The sequence below is a fragment of the Temnothorax americanus genome, unplaced genomic scaffold (genome assembly GCF_048541705.1).
Source record: "Temnothorax americanus isolate GAGA-0224 unplaced genomic scaffold, ASM4854170v1 Scaffold34, whole genome shotgun sequence".
Classification (NCBI taxonomy): domain Eukaryota; kingdom Metazoa; phylum Arthropoda; class Insecta; order Hymenoptera; family Formicidae; genus Temnothorax; species Temnothorax americanus.
In genome coordinates this window covers 130,869-147,096 of record NW_027509485.1, presented here as the reverse complement: position 1 = coordinate 147,096, position 16,228 = coordinate 130,869, and the positions used below count along the sequence as shown (strand labels likewise).

The window sequence follows — 16,228 nt, the reverse complement described above, 5'->3', positions numbered from 1 at the left end:
GGACTTGGTGGACTCTATCACCAGCGAAGATGTGGTAACGGCAGTAGCAGTTTCTGGAGAATGCCATCCGCATCAAGTACAGATAGGAGAATTGAGGAAAGGACCCAACGGATTTAACACCGCTTGGATCCGCTGTCCATTGACGGCCGTAAACAAGTTGATGGGCAAGGGCAATAAACTACAGATTCAGTGGTTTAACGTTCGAGTGCAAACATTGGAGCCAAGACCGTTGCAGTGCTTCCGATGTCTGCAAGGAGGTCACGTCAGGGCACAATGTCCAAGTGACATCGACAGAGGAGCCCGCTGTTACAGATGCAGCGAAGAGGGCCATAAGGCCAGGGATTGCGTGGCGGCGCTAAAGTGTGCGCTGTGCGCAGATCTGGGGAAACCCGCGGGTCACAGGGTTGGCGGAAAAGCCTGCGCCTCGTCAAGGAGAAAGACGAGACCGGGCAAAGCCCCGAAGTCGAAGTCAACGGTGCGGAGCACCGTAATAAGAGGCGAGGAAGCGATGGAGGTTGACCAAGATGCGGAGTCACCCAAAGAGCAGCTCACAATCAGGAGCATTGAGAAGGTGTCAATGAACGTCACAAGAAAGGCACCCATCAAGAGGAGCGCCACAAGTGCCGATGCAGGAGACACGGACGATCAAGACAGGGAAACAAGGCCCACGGCTCAGAAAAGGAATAAAGAGCGAACAAAGACCCAACGGGTGGGACAGACTCAAGAGGAAGGAAGCAACACCAACTCTACGGTAGAGCGAATGAAGGGGACACAGTTGGCCCAACCAATTGAGGAATTGCCGATACAGGCAAGGCCACCCATGGAACAAGTTGAGTCCATAGACGAGGTGGAGGTTTCCGCAGCAGGATATTTGTAATGTGCGACAAAATCCTGCAGGCAAATGTAAACCACACCCCTGCCTCCCAAGACGTGTTCCTGCACACCATGGCGGAGCGGGGGTGCGGTATAGGAATCGTTGCCGAGCCGTACCGAGTCCCGCCCGGAAACCCGTGCTGGGCTTCGGACAGGTGCGGCTCGGTAGCGATACACTGGAGAAGAACTGACGAGCCTGTAACCTTCTCCAAACTCGAGGAAGGCGAGGGCTTTGTAGCGGTTCGATGGGGCCACGTTGCAGTGATAGGGGTGTATATCTCCCCTGCGGGAGGCGTGACACCCTTCGAAAGACGTCTGACCAGTCTCAAGGACTGCGTCAATAAATATCTACCGGGACCAGTGCTAGTGGCCGGGGACTTTAACGCGAAAGCTACGCTATGGGGGTCCCCGGCCACGGACGGCAGGGGCCACAGATTGATAGACTGGGCGGCAAGCCTGGGCCTAGTGGTGGTTAACACCGGAAGAGTCCAGACCTGCGTGCGACATCAAGGTGGCTCAATCGTAGACCTTACGTGGGCTACACCGAGCATCGCACGCCGTATAAGAGAATGGAGGGTGGCCGAGGAGGTGGAAAGTTTGTCGGATCATCTCTTCATTGAGATGAGCCTCCCGGCCACCCCTCCAGAGATCCGGGCTCGTCGCAGGGAGGCAGAAGAGGGCTTCCCTAGGTGGGCACTGCGCCAAATGAACACCGACCTGTTCAGAGCAGCTATGAGGGTGGCTATGTGGTCGGGAGAAGCCCCGAACATGCCCGACGATGTGGACGCGGCAACGGCTTGGATCGGGGAATTTATGACCTCCGCATGTGACGCGGGGATGCCCCGGTCCAGGCCGCAAATAAGGAAGGCCGCGTACTGGTGGACGGAGGAGATAGCAAATTTAAGGCGCTCCTCCGTTCAATCCAGGCGAAGATGGCTTCGAGCCAGGCGCACAAGTAACGTGCGTCGGATCGAGGAAACCAACGTACAGTACCGCGAATCCAAACGCGCGTACTCCTTGGCGGTAAAGGTGGCTAAGGACCGGGCCTGGGGCGAACTATTGGAGACCCTAGACCGGGAGCCTTGGGGACGCCCATATAGAATGGTCCTTAATAAGTTGAGGACCTGGACGCCCCCGCAGACGGAGTCCATGGACCCCGAGCTCCTCGAGAGGGTGGTGGACACCCTCTTCCCCGATGACCCAAAAGAAAGGGCGGAGGGGGGTCCCGCTCAACCCGATTTCGAGTGGGACGAGGGACTTGGGGTAACCATGGACGAGATGAAAGCAGCCGCCAAAAAGCTGCAAGCGGGCAAGGCTCCCGGCCCGAATGGGGTCCCGGGAAAGGCTTGGGCCCTGGTCACTGGGGAGATGGCCGAGCAGCTGAGGAAACTGTATACCAAGTGCCTCGGACGGGGCCGTTTCCCCACCGCCTGGAAGAAGTCGCGGTTGGTCCTTCTCCCAAAGCCGGGTAAACCCGCCGACCAGCCTTCGTCGTATAGGCCGATCTGTCTGCTGGACGAGTCAGGAAAGTTATTAGAGAGAATTATTGCCACTAGACTCGTCCGGCACCTGTCCCGGGGTGGTTTGGACCTTAGTCCGAACCAATTCGGCTTCCGAGAGGGAAGATCTACCGTGGATGCGATCAAACGCATCCACACCCTCTCGGGGGCCGCTGCGAGGGAGGGCAGGGTGCTGTTGGCAGTGTCGTTCGACGTCGCGAACGCGTTTAACACCATGCCCTGGCCGGTCATCAGGGGGGCGCTGTTGCAACGCGGCGTCCCGATGTACTTGGTGGCCGTGATCTTTGACTATCTCCGGGACAGGAGATTGACCTATACGGACAAAAATGGGATTGTCCACGTAAAGCTGGTCGTGAGAGGGGTTCCACAGGGGTCGGTCCTAGGACCACTCCTGTGGAACATAGGGTATGACTCCGTCCTGCGCGCCGCCCTCCCCCTGGGATGCTGGCTCAATGGTTACGCCGACGATACGGTCCTGGGAGTCGAGGGCGAAACATGGGAGGAGGCCACCGGCAAAGCAAACGTCGCGGTGGCAAAGGTGGTGGCCGAAATGAGGCAGATAGGCCTCAAGGTGGCCCCCCAGAAGACTCAAGCAGTCTTCTTTTACGAGAAGTCCATGGGGGGACCACCAGAGACCTACATTTTGGTCGAAGGAGTCCGGATCCCCGTAGAGGCGAGCATGAAGGTGCTCGGCCTCTGGTTGGATGGCAACTGGAGTTATGGCGAGCACTTCGCTCGCCTGGCTCCCAGAGCAATGAGCGTGGCAAACAGCCTCGCCAGGCTGATGCCCAATCTGGGAGGGGCGAGTGGTCGTGCTCGCCGATTGTACGCCACGACGGTGCAGGCCGTGACCCTGTACGGTGCACCGCTGTGGGCACCAGTGGTGGAGCGGACGGCGCGATTGAAGACTAAACTTCACCAAATTCAGCGCGCCATCACGCTGAGGGTGTCACGCGCCTATTGCACCGTCTCTCACGAGGCGGCAACGCTTGTGGCAGGACTCCCCCCCTTGGAACTCGTCGCTCGATCGCACGCCGAGGTCTATCGGCGTGTCCGGGCGATGCGAGAGGGGGGACGCCAGGTTACACCTAGGCAGAGGCGTGCAATCAGACTCCAGGAACAGACGATCCTAGTGAACAGGTGGCAGGATTACCTATCCACCGCGAAATGGGGTAGGAGGACCGTCGACGCCATCCGACCCTGTCTTGCAGACTGGCTGGACAGTCGAGGATTCGGGATCTCATATCATTCGACGCAGGTGCTGACCGGGCACGGTTGCTTCGGGAGGTACCTGCGTCGAATTGGAAAGGAGGCCACCGCCGCATGCCAACATTGCGACGCGGCGGAGGACACGGCGCGGCACACCGTGGAGGAGTGTCCAGCGTGGGCCGAGCAGCGTCGTGTCCTAGTGGAAAATATAGGGGAGGATCTCTCCCTCCCGGCGATCGTAGCCGCGATAGTCGGGAGAAAGGAGAAATGGCGGGCCTTCCTGGCATTCTGCGGGCAGGTTATGGCCCGCAAAGAGGAGGCGGAGAGAATCCGTCGAGGGGAGCAGGAGCCCCCGACGGTAAGTTCGGATTCCGAATAATTAGGTTAAAGTTTGAAGGGGACTTATCCCCCCCCCTCAAAAGTGGTACAAAAGTACCACCACCGTTGCCCATAAACAACGAGAGACGTCCATCCCCGGTCCCGACGTCTTCTTCCGTGGAGGGAATAGGGTCGGTTACAGGGGGGAAAAATTGTACAACACCGAGATGGGGGCCGTGGGTGGGGGGACGGGTCGGTGGTCCTAGAACCCCGACTCGCCCGACCACTCGCGGTCGTGGATGTGAGTCAAGGTGGTGCGGGGCGCGACGGGCTCGGGGGGGGGGACCCCATGGGGCCCTCCTCGCGCTCCGTGGGGGGGAGGGTCAGACAAACGACTGGCCCTTCCCGGAGAAGCGGTCCAGGGTTGAGGGGGGGTCGACTCTTCCCCCCACAGGGGGACTCGACCCACTGCTCTCTTCCCTGGGCTGTGCGGGGACCGGGGTTCGAGCGGGGATTCTCGAGCACCGGTTCCGCCCCCGCACAATATCCTAGGGGGCGCGGCGATGGGGATTGTGGTACCCGTCGCCGCATTAGGTAGGGACACACAATCCCGGGAGGGGCGGCGGGAGGTCGGGGCATTTGCCCGCTCTTGCCGTCCCTCCCGGGAGGGATAGAAACCCCCCCCTCTCACTTGGGGAGGGGGATGGTGCGGGGGGTCGCTGGAAGTGTCGTAAAGGTTCCCGGTGACCTCCCAGTAGAAGCACTGTAGATAGGCCACACGTTAGGTTTTTAGCCGGTAGGAGTCCGGCATAACCCTCGTTCCCTCCCCGGAGGCGGGGGTACTCATGACGAGTTTTCCTAACGTTAAAAAAAAAAAAAAAAAAAAAGGGGGTTGGCGGCCCCGACTGCAATCGCCCGGTCAGCTGGGACCGTGAGGGAGGAGTTTCTACTCCTCCCACCGGCCTAGAGGAAGGAAAACCTCGATACAATTTTTGTAATCTACGCCCAGCACAACGCTTAATGACAAGTATCGTGTAGAAGATTTTACGCGGTTTAACGATTATTTTTGACAGTTCTAAAAGAGTTCTGTGCCTTAGAATTAGTTGTAAAAAAAGTTCCGATGATTTACAATTTTTTAAACAATTTTTTGTGTCGTGCTGGACGTAACTGTTAAAATTGTTTAAAAAATTGTTAATCACCGGAACTTTCTCTAGTCTCGGACTAATTCTAAGGCACAGAACTCTTTTAGAACTGTCAAAAATAATCGTTAAACCGCGGAAAATCTTCAGCACGACACTTGTCATTAAACGTCACGCTGAGCGCGGACATCATAATTGTTTAAAAATGTTAATTGGTGGAATATCGATCTAAAATTGTATATATGTGTGGAATTTGATTAGAACTATCGGGAACTCTTGTAAAATATTATAATATTCAACGCATTTTGGTACTTTCGAGGAAAAGTGTCGTGCTAGATTCGCGAAGTTAGCACGACATTATTTCAATTTCGATTTTTTAATATAAGGAATGCGGAACTCTTTTTAATTTTTATCAGGAATTGTAGAACTATGAAAAGTGCTACCAGAACTTTTATAATTTTTTTGAAATTCGTAGAATGTCGTGCCAACTTCACAGATCCCAATTTTGGAAGTGTTGGCATGATGAGTATCTGCACACTCTGCAGCAACGACCAAAGTGGTTAACATCGTTATCTAATACGGTGTAAAAGGACACGTTGGTCGTATTAAAGAACGAAAACGCACCTCCCCTAAAGTGGAGGCAAGGGCGAATAATAAAGCTACACTCGGGTCGTGACGGTATTTTTCGGGTCGCCACATGAGGACAGCGGATGGCTCTCACTCGTCCTCTGGTAAAAATTCCTGTGATCAGGTAAAATCAAACCCGGTTCCTCGGAGTTACGAGTCTGGCGCTTTACCACAAGACCACACTGCCACCACATTCGCTATTTGCTTTCTTGCTTTACAAAACTTAGTCGTGAAAGAATTTAATCGGGTGTGAAGTTCGCACCCCTACTTTAAAATTTTTTAATTTTGATTAGAGTTCCAGCTTCTTTTCGAAGAGTATAAGAGTATTTTTATGTTTATAAAAAAAGTTCCGGCGATTAACACTTTGAAAAAGGCAATTAAAAAAATCGAATGCTAACATTACATCCATCTTTAAGACCAAACAGTTCTGAATAGCTCATCTGAAATATTTTGATGAGTACTATAGCTTCTGATAAAAGAAAAAATTCTTTGATTTCTTTTTCAAAAAACAAAAAAATATAAAAGTTTGATTTGAAATCAGAATAGTTCTAAGTAGCTCATTTGATTTCTTTCAAAAAGTTCTAGAGTTCCTGATAAGTAAAAAATTATAAAACCTTAGAAATGTTTAAAAAAAATCATCATCAAAACGCAAATGACATTCACGGCAGACCTTCAAAGTCGAATATCTTCTTAAAACTCCCATCAAAACGCCTGCAACTCTACCACTCACTAGTGGTGATCCACTAGTTAAAAAGATATTCGAAGATGCAACGGATGAAATTTGATTGTAAGCCCCGTTTCACACGTATCCGACACTGGACTACTGACGCCGGGTATCCGATCGCAAAGTGTATGGAATTAATATGGGAACATTTACACTTTTGTCTGATAGCCGATTTATGAAAACAAAGAAAATCAATCGGATACCCGGCATCGGTAGTCCAGTGCCGGATACCTATGTGTGAAACGAGTCTAAATCTTTCTGTCCGTAAACGGTACGGGCACGGCACGGTTATGTCTAAATTGATCTTAAATCGGATATATATTCACGGAGGAAATTCGTTATACGAGTAAAGGCTAAAGCACATGACAGTCGTAGTCGTGGACGTAAGTAACGCACAAGCTTTGGCGTATCCTGATTTGTCGGGTCGAGGACTACGACTACTATATCGCTACGTCATGTTATGTGTTTTGGCCCTAATATTGATGTAAATCTCGCAGCATCGATATACACGCGTATAATCGATTAAAGATGTAACGATAAGATTATCGTAAACAATATCAATGAGTAAAACGCATAATTTAATGCATCAAGTACAGACATTCATGGTGGCGTATTAAAAAGCTGAAGAAAGTTAACGTGCAACGTGCGTAACTTTCTTTTATTTAAAAAAGAAATGTATAATTTTATGAAATAATGAGAAATTCTTTTTCCTGTAAAATTCGTAATTTATTGCACATCCCCGTAGGGTTCGCAATCTAGTACCAATATTATCCTTCTCCTCTCATTTTAACCCTTTGAACCAACTGTTTAACGTCTCTTTCCAAAAGACGGAGCCCAGTTTTCTCCGCACAAGAGCCTATCTTGCACGGAGGGGCGCAGCTATCGGAAAAACATTCCATGTTTACATGGCTCTAGTAAACTCGAACCTGGTTCCTCAGATTACGAGTCTGGCGCTCTACCACTAGACCACACTGCCGCCCCAAGAAATTCTTTTTCTATACGGCTAATTCACTGCATATCCAAGTGTGTTATTTTAACTAAAGCTCTTTTTACACATTTCTTGTTGTTTTGAATGATGCCATTTAACACGGTTGAACATATTAATACGATTAAACGTGTTGGTTTAACACGCAACAATACATGTAAAACGAGCTTCAGTCAAATGTGTCATTTTTAAACGTATATGCGTGTAGAAATAACACACTTAGATTTACATTGTCTGATAAAACGGCTTGCAATTACAATTAATTACAAAGTATTCTATACATACAATCATCAGTCTATATACTCTATATAAATAAGAAATGATTTAGTTACTATAATTGTCCCTACGCTATTAACTATCAAAAGATAAAATTTAAACCAATACGTTGAGTTAAATAACATTATTTTAACACAAATAATGTTATTTTAACTCCATTGATTAGTCAAATTAATAATTAAATTAACATTGTTTTAGTTAAATTAACCCTTTAGGAGCCACACATCGATCCCGTTGGAGTAAAATGTTATAATTTATAAGATAGTCTTAAAAAACGTCTCTGATAAGAGCTTTTAGTTTTTGTTTTTTTGATTTTTTTCTTTTTTGTTTCTTTTTTTTTGTTTTTTTGTTTTGTTTTTTTAATTTACATAATTATGTACACAGGCTCCTAAAGGGTTAACGACATATTGAGTAGCAGAGATGGTCTTACTTCGCGTGGCCCTAATACTAGAAGCAAGTTTACGCCGGCGAAACTGTTGGCCGTGTACCAAACCCGCGGCCGACCGACCGGTCGCTCGCAAATCCGCGTTAAGTACGCGATCGCGTATATACGTACTCGTTCTCTCGGACCTACTACTGGTTATCACGCTGGCCACGGCGGCCTCGCTCCCGTCCGCGTTGCGAACAGCGGCAAGACTACTACCTTTTGTAAATCGTGGCAGAAAGGAACGCGAAAAAAGTGGCGAATCCGTGTTAGAATCCAAAGATTCAAGTGGCCTGAAAACTACGGTGGTGCGAGCACTGTCGTTTTGTATCGAAAGAGTCAGGCTGTCTTAAGCCATTAATTCTCTGCACGAGTCTCTTTGGGCCTGCAGTCAGAGTCAGTCTCTGGTCTGGTGATGCGAATATATAGCCTCTCCCAGTCAAGTCATGCGCTGCAACACCTCCCAGTGGTCTCGCTGAACCGCTGGAATAAGGCTGTTCCAATTCAATACGGCTCGGTCGCAAGATCTAATGTCGGCTGGCCAGCGCGTTCTGCAGTAACCAAGTGACGTCAATGGCGATCTGACTGCGCCTCTAAGAGCCTATAATGATACGGGCCCAAATACCGTTAATGAGTTGCGGAGCCAAGGAAAAGCACGGTTATCTGGGAAGCTCTCGGCTGTCAATCCGTTTGCTCTCAACACGCAGTAAATATGAAAAAGTTAAGAATGAATCTTCACGCCTGGGTTTTCGGATGGTCCGGGCACTGCATGCACGATGCGAGATTGATGACTCGGTTAGTGCGGAAACACCCAGTGACTCCGAAGCTGGCTCCTCGAGAGTAGGCGCTAGTTATCGGGTATAGAAACGATTACGCCTCTTGACGCGCGAGACTCATGCCACGAGTAGCCGTGGCCCCCAATAGCCTTCTTCTTCCTTCTTCTTTGTAAATTTTATGGCACCTAATCCTCCTCAAGATCACATAACGGCCAAGAACAAGTCGATTATAATAAATACAGACTCGAAAGATTCAATTCAAACTCGGCGCTAATTGCATCAGCAATCTTTAAAAATTATTCAGGACAAAACACGTCCGAACATGTCCATGGTCTCGACGAGACTTGCTCCCGGTAGCCGTGTCAAGTTAAAATAGAAATAAATAGTAATAAGTTATTTCGTGAATGGATATATCCATCTATGTCAAACGCAGTGCACGGACACTGCGTTTCAAGCACGCCCGGCGCGCGGCGCCGGGGATCGACTCGCAACGGTGGCGGGATTCGCGTCCGCTTCTCCCACGTTGCAAGGCCGGCCAACTTCGACTCCCCGGCTAAAGTAACATAATCGCATGCTTTAATGGGCTTGGAACTCTTAAGGGAGGGTCGTTCGGCTGATTCGATTCGGAGTCGTAGATCAATGAGACCCTTTCGTCGGGACTGGAATCCGATTGAGCTTGATGATCGATCGAATGATGCTTTCGCTTGAACCGTGACTGACCCATCTCGCAAAAACCCTTCGCGAATGGATTGTTATTAATCTTCAACTTCGTGTGATGTTCTCGTTTTAGTATGCCGTCACCGCAATAAATTCCGTCTCCTTGAAAGCAAACAACGCGGTTGAATGAGTAAAGAGCTCGTTGTAGTTCTTCGCATCGAAGCTACGGACTATCCAGATCCTAGGAACGTATTTGTGCATCGATGTTAATACCACGTTATTATTGGGGTCGTTGATGTTGTTCGTGAGCTTCAATTTATTAAAGCTGATCGGATTGTCCATCCAGTGGCTCCCCGTTGCCGGACTCTCGGGATACTTATAAATCCTATCATAGCCGAAGGGCTGTTGCGGCTCTGCCGGCCCCGCAAAACTCCAGCCACCCATATTGCTGTTCTCGCCCCCGTTCTGGTAGCCACAGTACTTGTGGCATAATAATTCTCACGTTTCTCCAAACCGTTTACGTTTATTTGAACGGACGAAAACATGCGCCGACCGCTCTTGGTATTATCATTTCTGTATTATTCTCGTAGAATTGCTGTCAGAGGTTTCGATTAAGCAGCTCCACGTTGACTCCGCGCAGCAATGGGGGTTGGAATACCCATTCGCTTGAATTCATCCTCTCACCTAATTTGCGTTGTAGAGCGATCGATGACTGCGCGAAGAGTGGCGATGCCAGTTGCATATTCAGTTCCAGGAGCATCAGTGCATTGTTTGGATCTTGAAGAAACATCTCCGATGATCAACGTTTCTTCTCCGATACCGTCGGTTAAGGTCTAAGGCAAACACGGAAATGGTCAGAACAAACGTCCAAATCACGTGCAGTTGTAGAATGGAACTGAGACAACCGGTTCTCGCCTACCAGTGACCTACCACAAAACGAAATCAGTGCAATTCGCCGAAACTAGGCGAACTATTGTGTCGTCGGTTGTTCGGCGCCAACACATAAGACAACTATGTGTCCATAAACCTTTTGTCCTTTCTGCCGCGATTCACAAAAAGTAATATATAAAATAACAAATAACGTTCACATGATAATTTTAAATGCCATAATCACACTAATCTACTGAGCCAGTTAAAATAAATATTAACTCATTACGCGTTGTTAATCCATTTGTCGTAACTTTCTCTTTCTTTAATCCTTTAGGGGCCCTCGGGGGCCACACATCGATCCCGTTGGAGTAAAATGTTATAATTTATAAGGTAGTCTTAAAAGACGTCCCTGATAAAATTTTTTAGTTTTTTTTAAGTTTTTTTTAGTTTTTAGTTTTTTTTTAGTACATAATTATGTACACAGGCCCCTAAAGGATTAAAAATGTTCAGATACTGTCTGTTCCTTTTCCGGGTAATCTCAGTAAAAACATGCTGCACTTCTTTAAGCTTCTCATATATTATACATATTTGCATTTCCGCTGAATCTTGATCAGTCAAACTCAAAATATTAAGATTCTCTAATAATTCGATAATATTTCAACAACGTTCAGACGAAGAAATTATTAGATTAATGTGTGTACAAATGGCAACAACTGGCTTCTTTTATGTACATTTTACATTAGTGATATATATTAGCGATATTTAGACCTTGATAAAAATATGTGCACAGAAAGAACGGTTTTGCTAAAATATCTAAAAATTTAGTTAAATATACATCTAATATCTGAAAATAATTTTGTTTAAAATAATTATAGTAAGTCGCTGAAATATGATTCTGTAAAAAAATTGACATTTTAGCAATCAGATTAAGTTCTACATAATTATTTTAATAGACCAACAAAATTATTTTGAGATCTGTATCTAGCTAAATTTTTAGATACTACGGGTACAAAATTTGGTTTTGTGAACCGCAAACGAAAGCCAGAGACTTGCAGAGTTTCTTATTCACGCATCATGGAAGTGCACGCCTTTAATCCACACATACGGAGAGAACGATTTTCTGTTTAAAAATAATTTTGTTGCGTCATTAAAATAATTATAGTAGGTCGCTGAAGTATGATAATAATGCTGTAAAAATTTTGATATTTTAGTAATCAGTTTGATTGTTTTACATAATTATTTTGATGATGCAACAAAATTATTTTCAGATCTGTATCTAGCTAAATTTTTTGATACTTCAGCAAAACCGTTCTTTCCCCATGCACCATCCTTCTGTATACTCTTTACAAATATAGAAAGAGGATATCGAAAAATAAAAATGCGTTAAATCATTGCAATGTTAAATTTACATAAAAATCCATGTACACGGGGGATCTTGAGATTTTTAGAGTCTTTTTCTCTCTCTCTTCTCTGCGGTAATGAAAGTTCACGTTTTTACGCCAAATCGCGTGTAACGATATCGTATTAAAACTTATAATAAACGACCGTTTCAGCCAAACAGATTCGGCCAAACTTCAACTGATGATATAATGTGCGCCTTTAAATATGAAAAGAAAAATACATAATTATACTTAATGTATACAAAATAGAAAACAATAGACGTTTAACTTGTACACGTAAGTGAATCTCGCGTATCATTAATGTATATTATAAAAGTGTACTTAGCGCCTTTTTTTTACCTTTTTTGAAAATTACATTTACATGGTATCATTAACAAAACGATATTTTCACAAGCTTGAACTATTCTTATAGTATATCCGCTGTATAATTTACTTTTCATTAAAAAATACTCTTTCGTGAACTATTCATCATATACTGTAGGTACCAATAAATTCTAGATTTAGTAAAAACACAAGATAAATGCTATCATTTATCAAAACTCATTTAACCGATAAGCTTAAAGATGCAATTAAATATATGGATTTACATATATATATATATATATATATATATATATATATATATATATATATATATATATATATATATAAAGGTACAAATACCCGGGCACTTAAGAGTAGGTAAATGTACCTATGTCTGGATACCTTTAAAAAAATATATGAAAATAAACGTTTGGACCCCATACCATAACTTAAGTTTCAAATTTCAAACTACAAAAAAAATATTTTTATCATTGATTTTAATTCGCGTTATACTTATAAATAATAAAAAATATCCGTCAGATATAGGTACATATCCGGGTATTGGTACTTTTAACTTAATTTCTAAATGTTGAGCAAGACATAACATAGGAAAAACTCGTGTAAAATGGCCATAGAGGAAAGATGGCCAACCCATGTTCATTCGATGCTTCATGGCGAACTAGATTGAAAGAACATAGATTGGCCATCTTCCCTCTATGGCCATCTTTATATATACCCGAGTTTACCCTATTAACTTCTCAATGGCTAGTTAAGAAGATATTCGACTTCGAGGATGCAACGCGTGAAATTCGATTAAGTCCGCATAAACATTTTTTTTGAAAGTTCTGGACGTTCTGATAAGAGTTCCGTTTTTTAGTAGAACTCTAAGAATTCTGAAAGAAATTTCTATGATCGAAAACGATCCGGTCACTAGTTAAAAAGACATTCGACTTCGAAGATCTGCCGTGAACGTCATTTGCGTAAGTTTTGATGATAATTTTTTTCAATAAATTTTTTTGGTAAAATTACCAGAACCATCACGAAAAAGTATCAAGAACTATAAAACTCGACTGTATGCGAGAAAAACTCTCTTTTATTCTTTATCTGCTAGAAAATGATCTGCTACAGAAAGTTAGTTAGTTAGTTAATATGTATTTCCTCGATCCTTTCTACACGGTCATCCACAACCAGATCCTCACTTGTCGCTTTTCGCGCCCTACCGTGAGATAAAGTCGGGTGCTCTCTACCTTTACCTACCGTTCACCAACAATGTTGGTGAAGCTCTACCTTTTCAACATTAATTAATTCGACATTATTATATAATTCTTTATATAAATTCATAAATATAACAATGGATAAAAGTAAAAACGACCAACTCGGAGAACCATTTAATTTTTAATATTATACCGCTGAAGATGGTTCAAATTGGAGCCGAAACGTACGGATGGATTGATGTAAAACTTGAGTAATAAATTAGTAAACATGATAATACGCACAAAGAACCGCATCCAACTCTTACAGCCTTTTTCCCAATTTTATTTTTAAGTCGAAAAATGTTTATGTAGAATACATAAAAAAAAGCGGCTGCTGAATCTAGCGCATTTCTTAACACATTTCCAGAATCAATTTAAAGAACACTTTAGAATAACAAAATAAATTTTTTTTATTTTTATTACTTGTATAAATTGGAACAAAAATATGAAGCACAAAAGAAAGTAAATAAGCAATTTATGGAATTTAATAAAAAAGTTAAATACAGTGCTCATACTTAAAAAAAATTTAAAATGAATTCAAAAAATGTTTATGTACAATACGTAAAAAAAAGCGGCTGATGAATCTGGCATATCTCTTAATACATTTTAAGTTGAGTAAATTATGTAGTAATTGCATGTAGACAAAAAACTTGTCGTTAATTTTACGATTAAATTTTATCTTTTTTATAACTACAATAAAAATGTTATCCTTTCTAAAAAAAAGTCCAATTTAAAAAAGCCGTGTTGAGTCGACAGTCAAAATTATTGTTGCCCATTTTCCGCGATGCCGATTGGCCGTCCCGAATCTCGATCTCGCATTGTGAGTTACATATACGATCGCGAACTCGCGTCGCGAAAACGGATGTCGCGCGCGTTTTGCGTTTTAAATTTATATAGGTTATTATCAAATTATACGCATGTCACAATAAAGCGTACGCGGAACTTTACTTTTGACGGAACGTGAAGATAAGTGAAAGAAACAAGAAATAACAATTATTATTGAGAAGTTAAACGTTCATGAATCTTAGAATCTTAGCAGCATGACGGGTGAGTTTCAATGTGTTATACGCGAAACAGCGGGCAACAGTTATCGCTACTTTCGAGAAACCCATGGATAAAATAACATGTCTCATAGTAATAGGGTTATTTATTATAATCTATGATTAAAAAAAAAAAAAAAAAAACTTCCGACTTCCGGTTGGTAAATAATATTTCCAAAAAAAAACGCGTACCCGTTGCCGTACACGAATGCGATTCTTGACAAGTTGCGGAAGGCTGGTTATATCTCCCCTCTCGACGGTGCGCCACCTTGTCGTGGTGAGAGGGCTCCCTGTACCAATGACCCACTGGGGCAGTACCCTCGGCTTTGCCGAGGGGAGGCCCAGGTGAAGAGGTACAGGGTCTAAGAGCGCACCACTTCCTCAGAGGTCGGGGGCGGCCTCGGAGGCCCTTTGGGACTTCCTGGGGGCGTCCCCGATACGGGTATGGCGAGCCTGGGGTACCCGAGCTCGGGCAGGCTGGGCCCGTGAGGCTGGGAAGCCAACCGGCCTAGGAGATGGATACTCCGAAATAAAACCAACCGTAAAAATTATGGATGAGTTCTTTTACGAAGAAGAAGTTACCGTCTCAGAGGAATCGGATACTCAGAGACCGGCGGGAGGGAAGTGTTGGCTCAGCCAACCTCTCGTCGTCATCAAGCGATGAGTCTGTAAGCGAAATAAGTACGACCAATACTAGGTCGAGTAGGGAGAGGTCGAAGAATTCTGAGGACAGGAGCGTGTCGCTCTCTCCGGTGGTAAGTCTGGTGAGACTGCCACAGACAGGGGGAAGGGTTTGGATACCGGTGGGGAACGGTGAGGCAAGAGAGGAGAGGAGAGAGCTTCTTATGAGGCGCTGGAGGGAAAACCTCCAGAGATGCTCTCGTGACGAGATTGTTCGGTTCCCCGGGCCCATCGGCGCGAGAGCTAAGGAACTGTCATTGAATGAGGTGTTGGATAGGTCCAGATACCTCCTCTATGGCGTTCTGGTTGCCCCTGTGGTAGATGAGGACAAATGCGGAAATCGAGTTCGTATGATAAATAAACAGATGGAGGAATACGCAATTTATATTGAAGAGGTGGTTAATGCCCTTGAAGATAGATTCGAGGATGAGATGGAAGTAATTGCGGGTAAATGGAAAGAAGCAATGGCGGAGAACTCCGAACTGAAGAGTCGGGTAAGGTACCTGACAGAAAAGATGGAGGGAATGTCGAGGACGATTCCGACTCCAATGGAGATCGACGCGGAGATGGAGGAAGTGGGGAAGGGAACGTCGGAATCGGCGCCCCTCGGCTTGCCTCCTCAAAAAATGACTCGGGAGATTGCCACGCAGACGTACCCTCGAGTCAAACATAGAGGTACCGATGCCCCTGGCAAAGGGGCGTTCGGTGACCGGGGGCCCAAGGGGGGAGAGAATCCTCACCTCGCGGCTCTCGATAAAAAGGTGGAAACCCTGGCGAGGGAGGTACGCTCCCTCGCAAGGGATATGAGGGGGGCCCCCCTGATACGGGGGGCAATTCCTCAGCGGTGAGGATGGCTCCCGCTGTGCCACCCCCCTCTTCGGCAGTGTGGTCGGGGAGGGGGGGACAGGCGAGAGGAATGGTCGGTAGCGGCGCGGCGGCTCTTGTTCCTTCGCTCGCGGGAGGAGACTCTCGTGTGGGTGGGACTGGGGGGGGCGTCGCGTGCGCTGCCGCCCAAAGGAAAGAAAAAGAGGGCCAAGGTGGCTTTACCGGCCCCCCCGAAAACGGCGGCAGTGACAATCACTGTCCCTGGGGGATCACCGGTGACGTATGTCGGGGTCCTCAAGACGGCGAGGGAGAAGGTCTCCCTTGACGA

The 16,228-nt window shown here is 45.7% G+C and overlaps 1 protein-coding gene and 1 pseudogene across 1 annotated transcript in view; both read right to left on the bottom strand.

Moving 5' to 3' along the window:
- LOC143901453 (sentrin-specific protease 1-like) overlaps window positions 1–16,228 on the bottom strand; it is a 156,814-nt gene that overhangs the window by 12,703 nt on the left and 127,883 nt on the right. The gene's annotated exons all lie outside the window — the stretch shown is intronic.
- On the bottom strand, window positions 5,304–12,286 carry LOC143901512 (T-box protein 2-like; annotated as a pseudogene).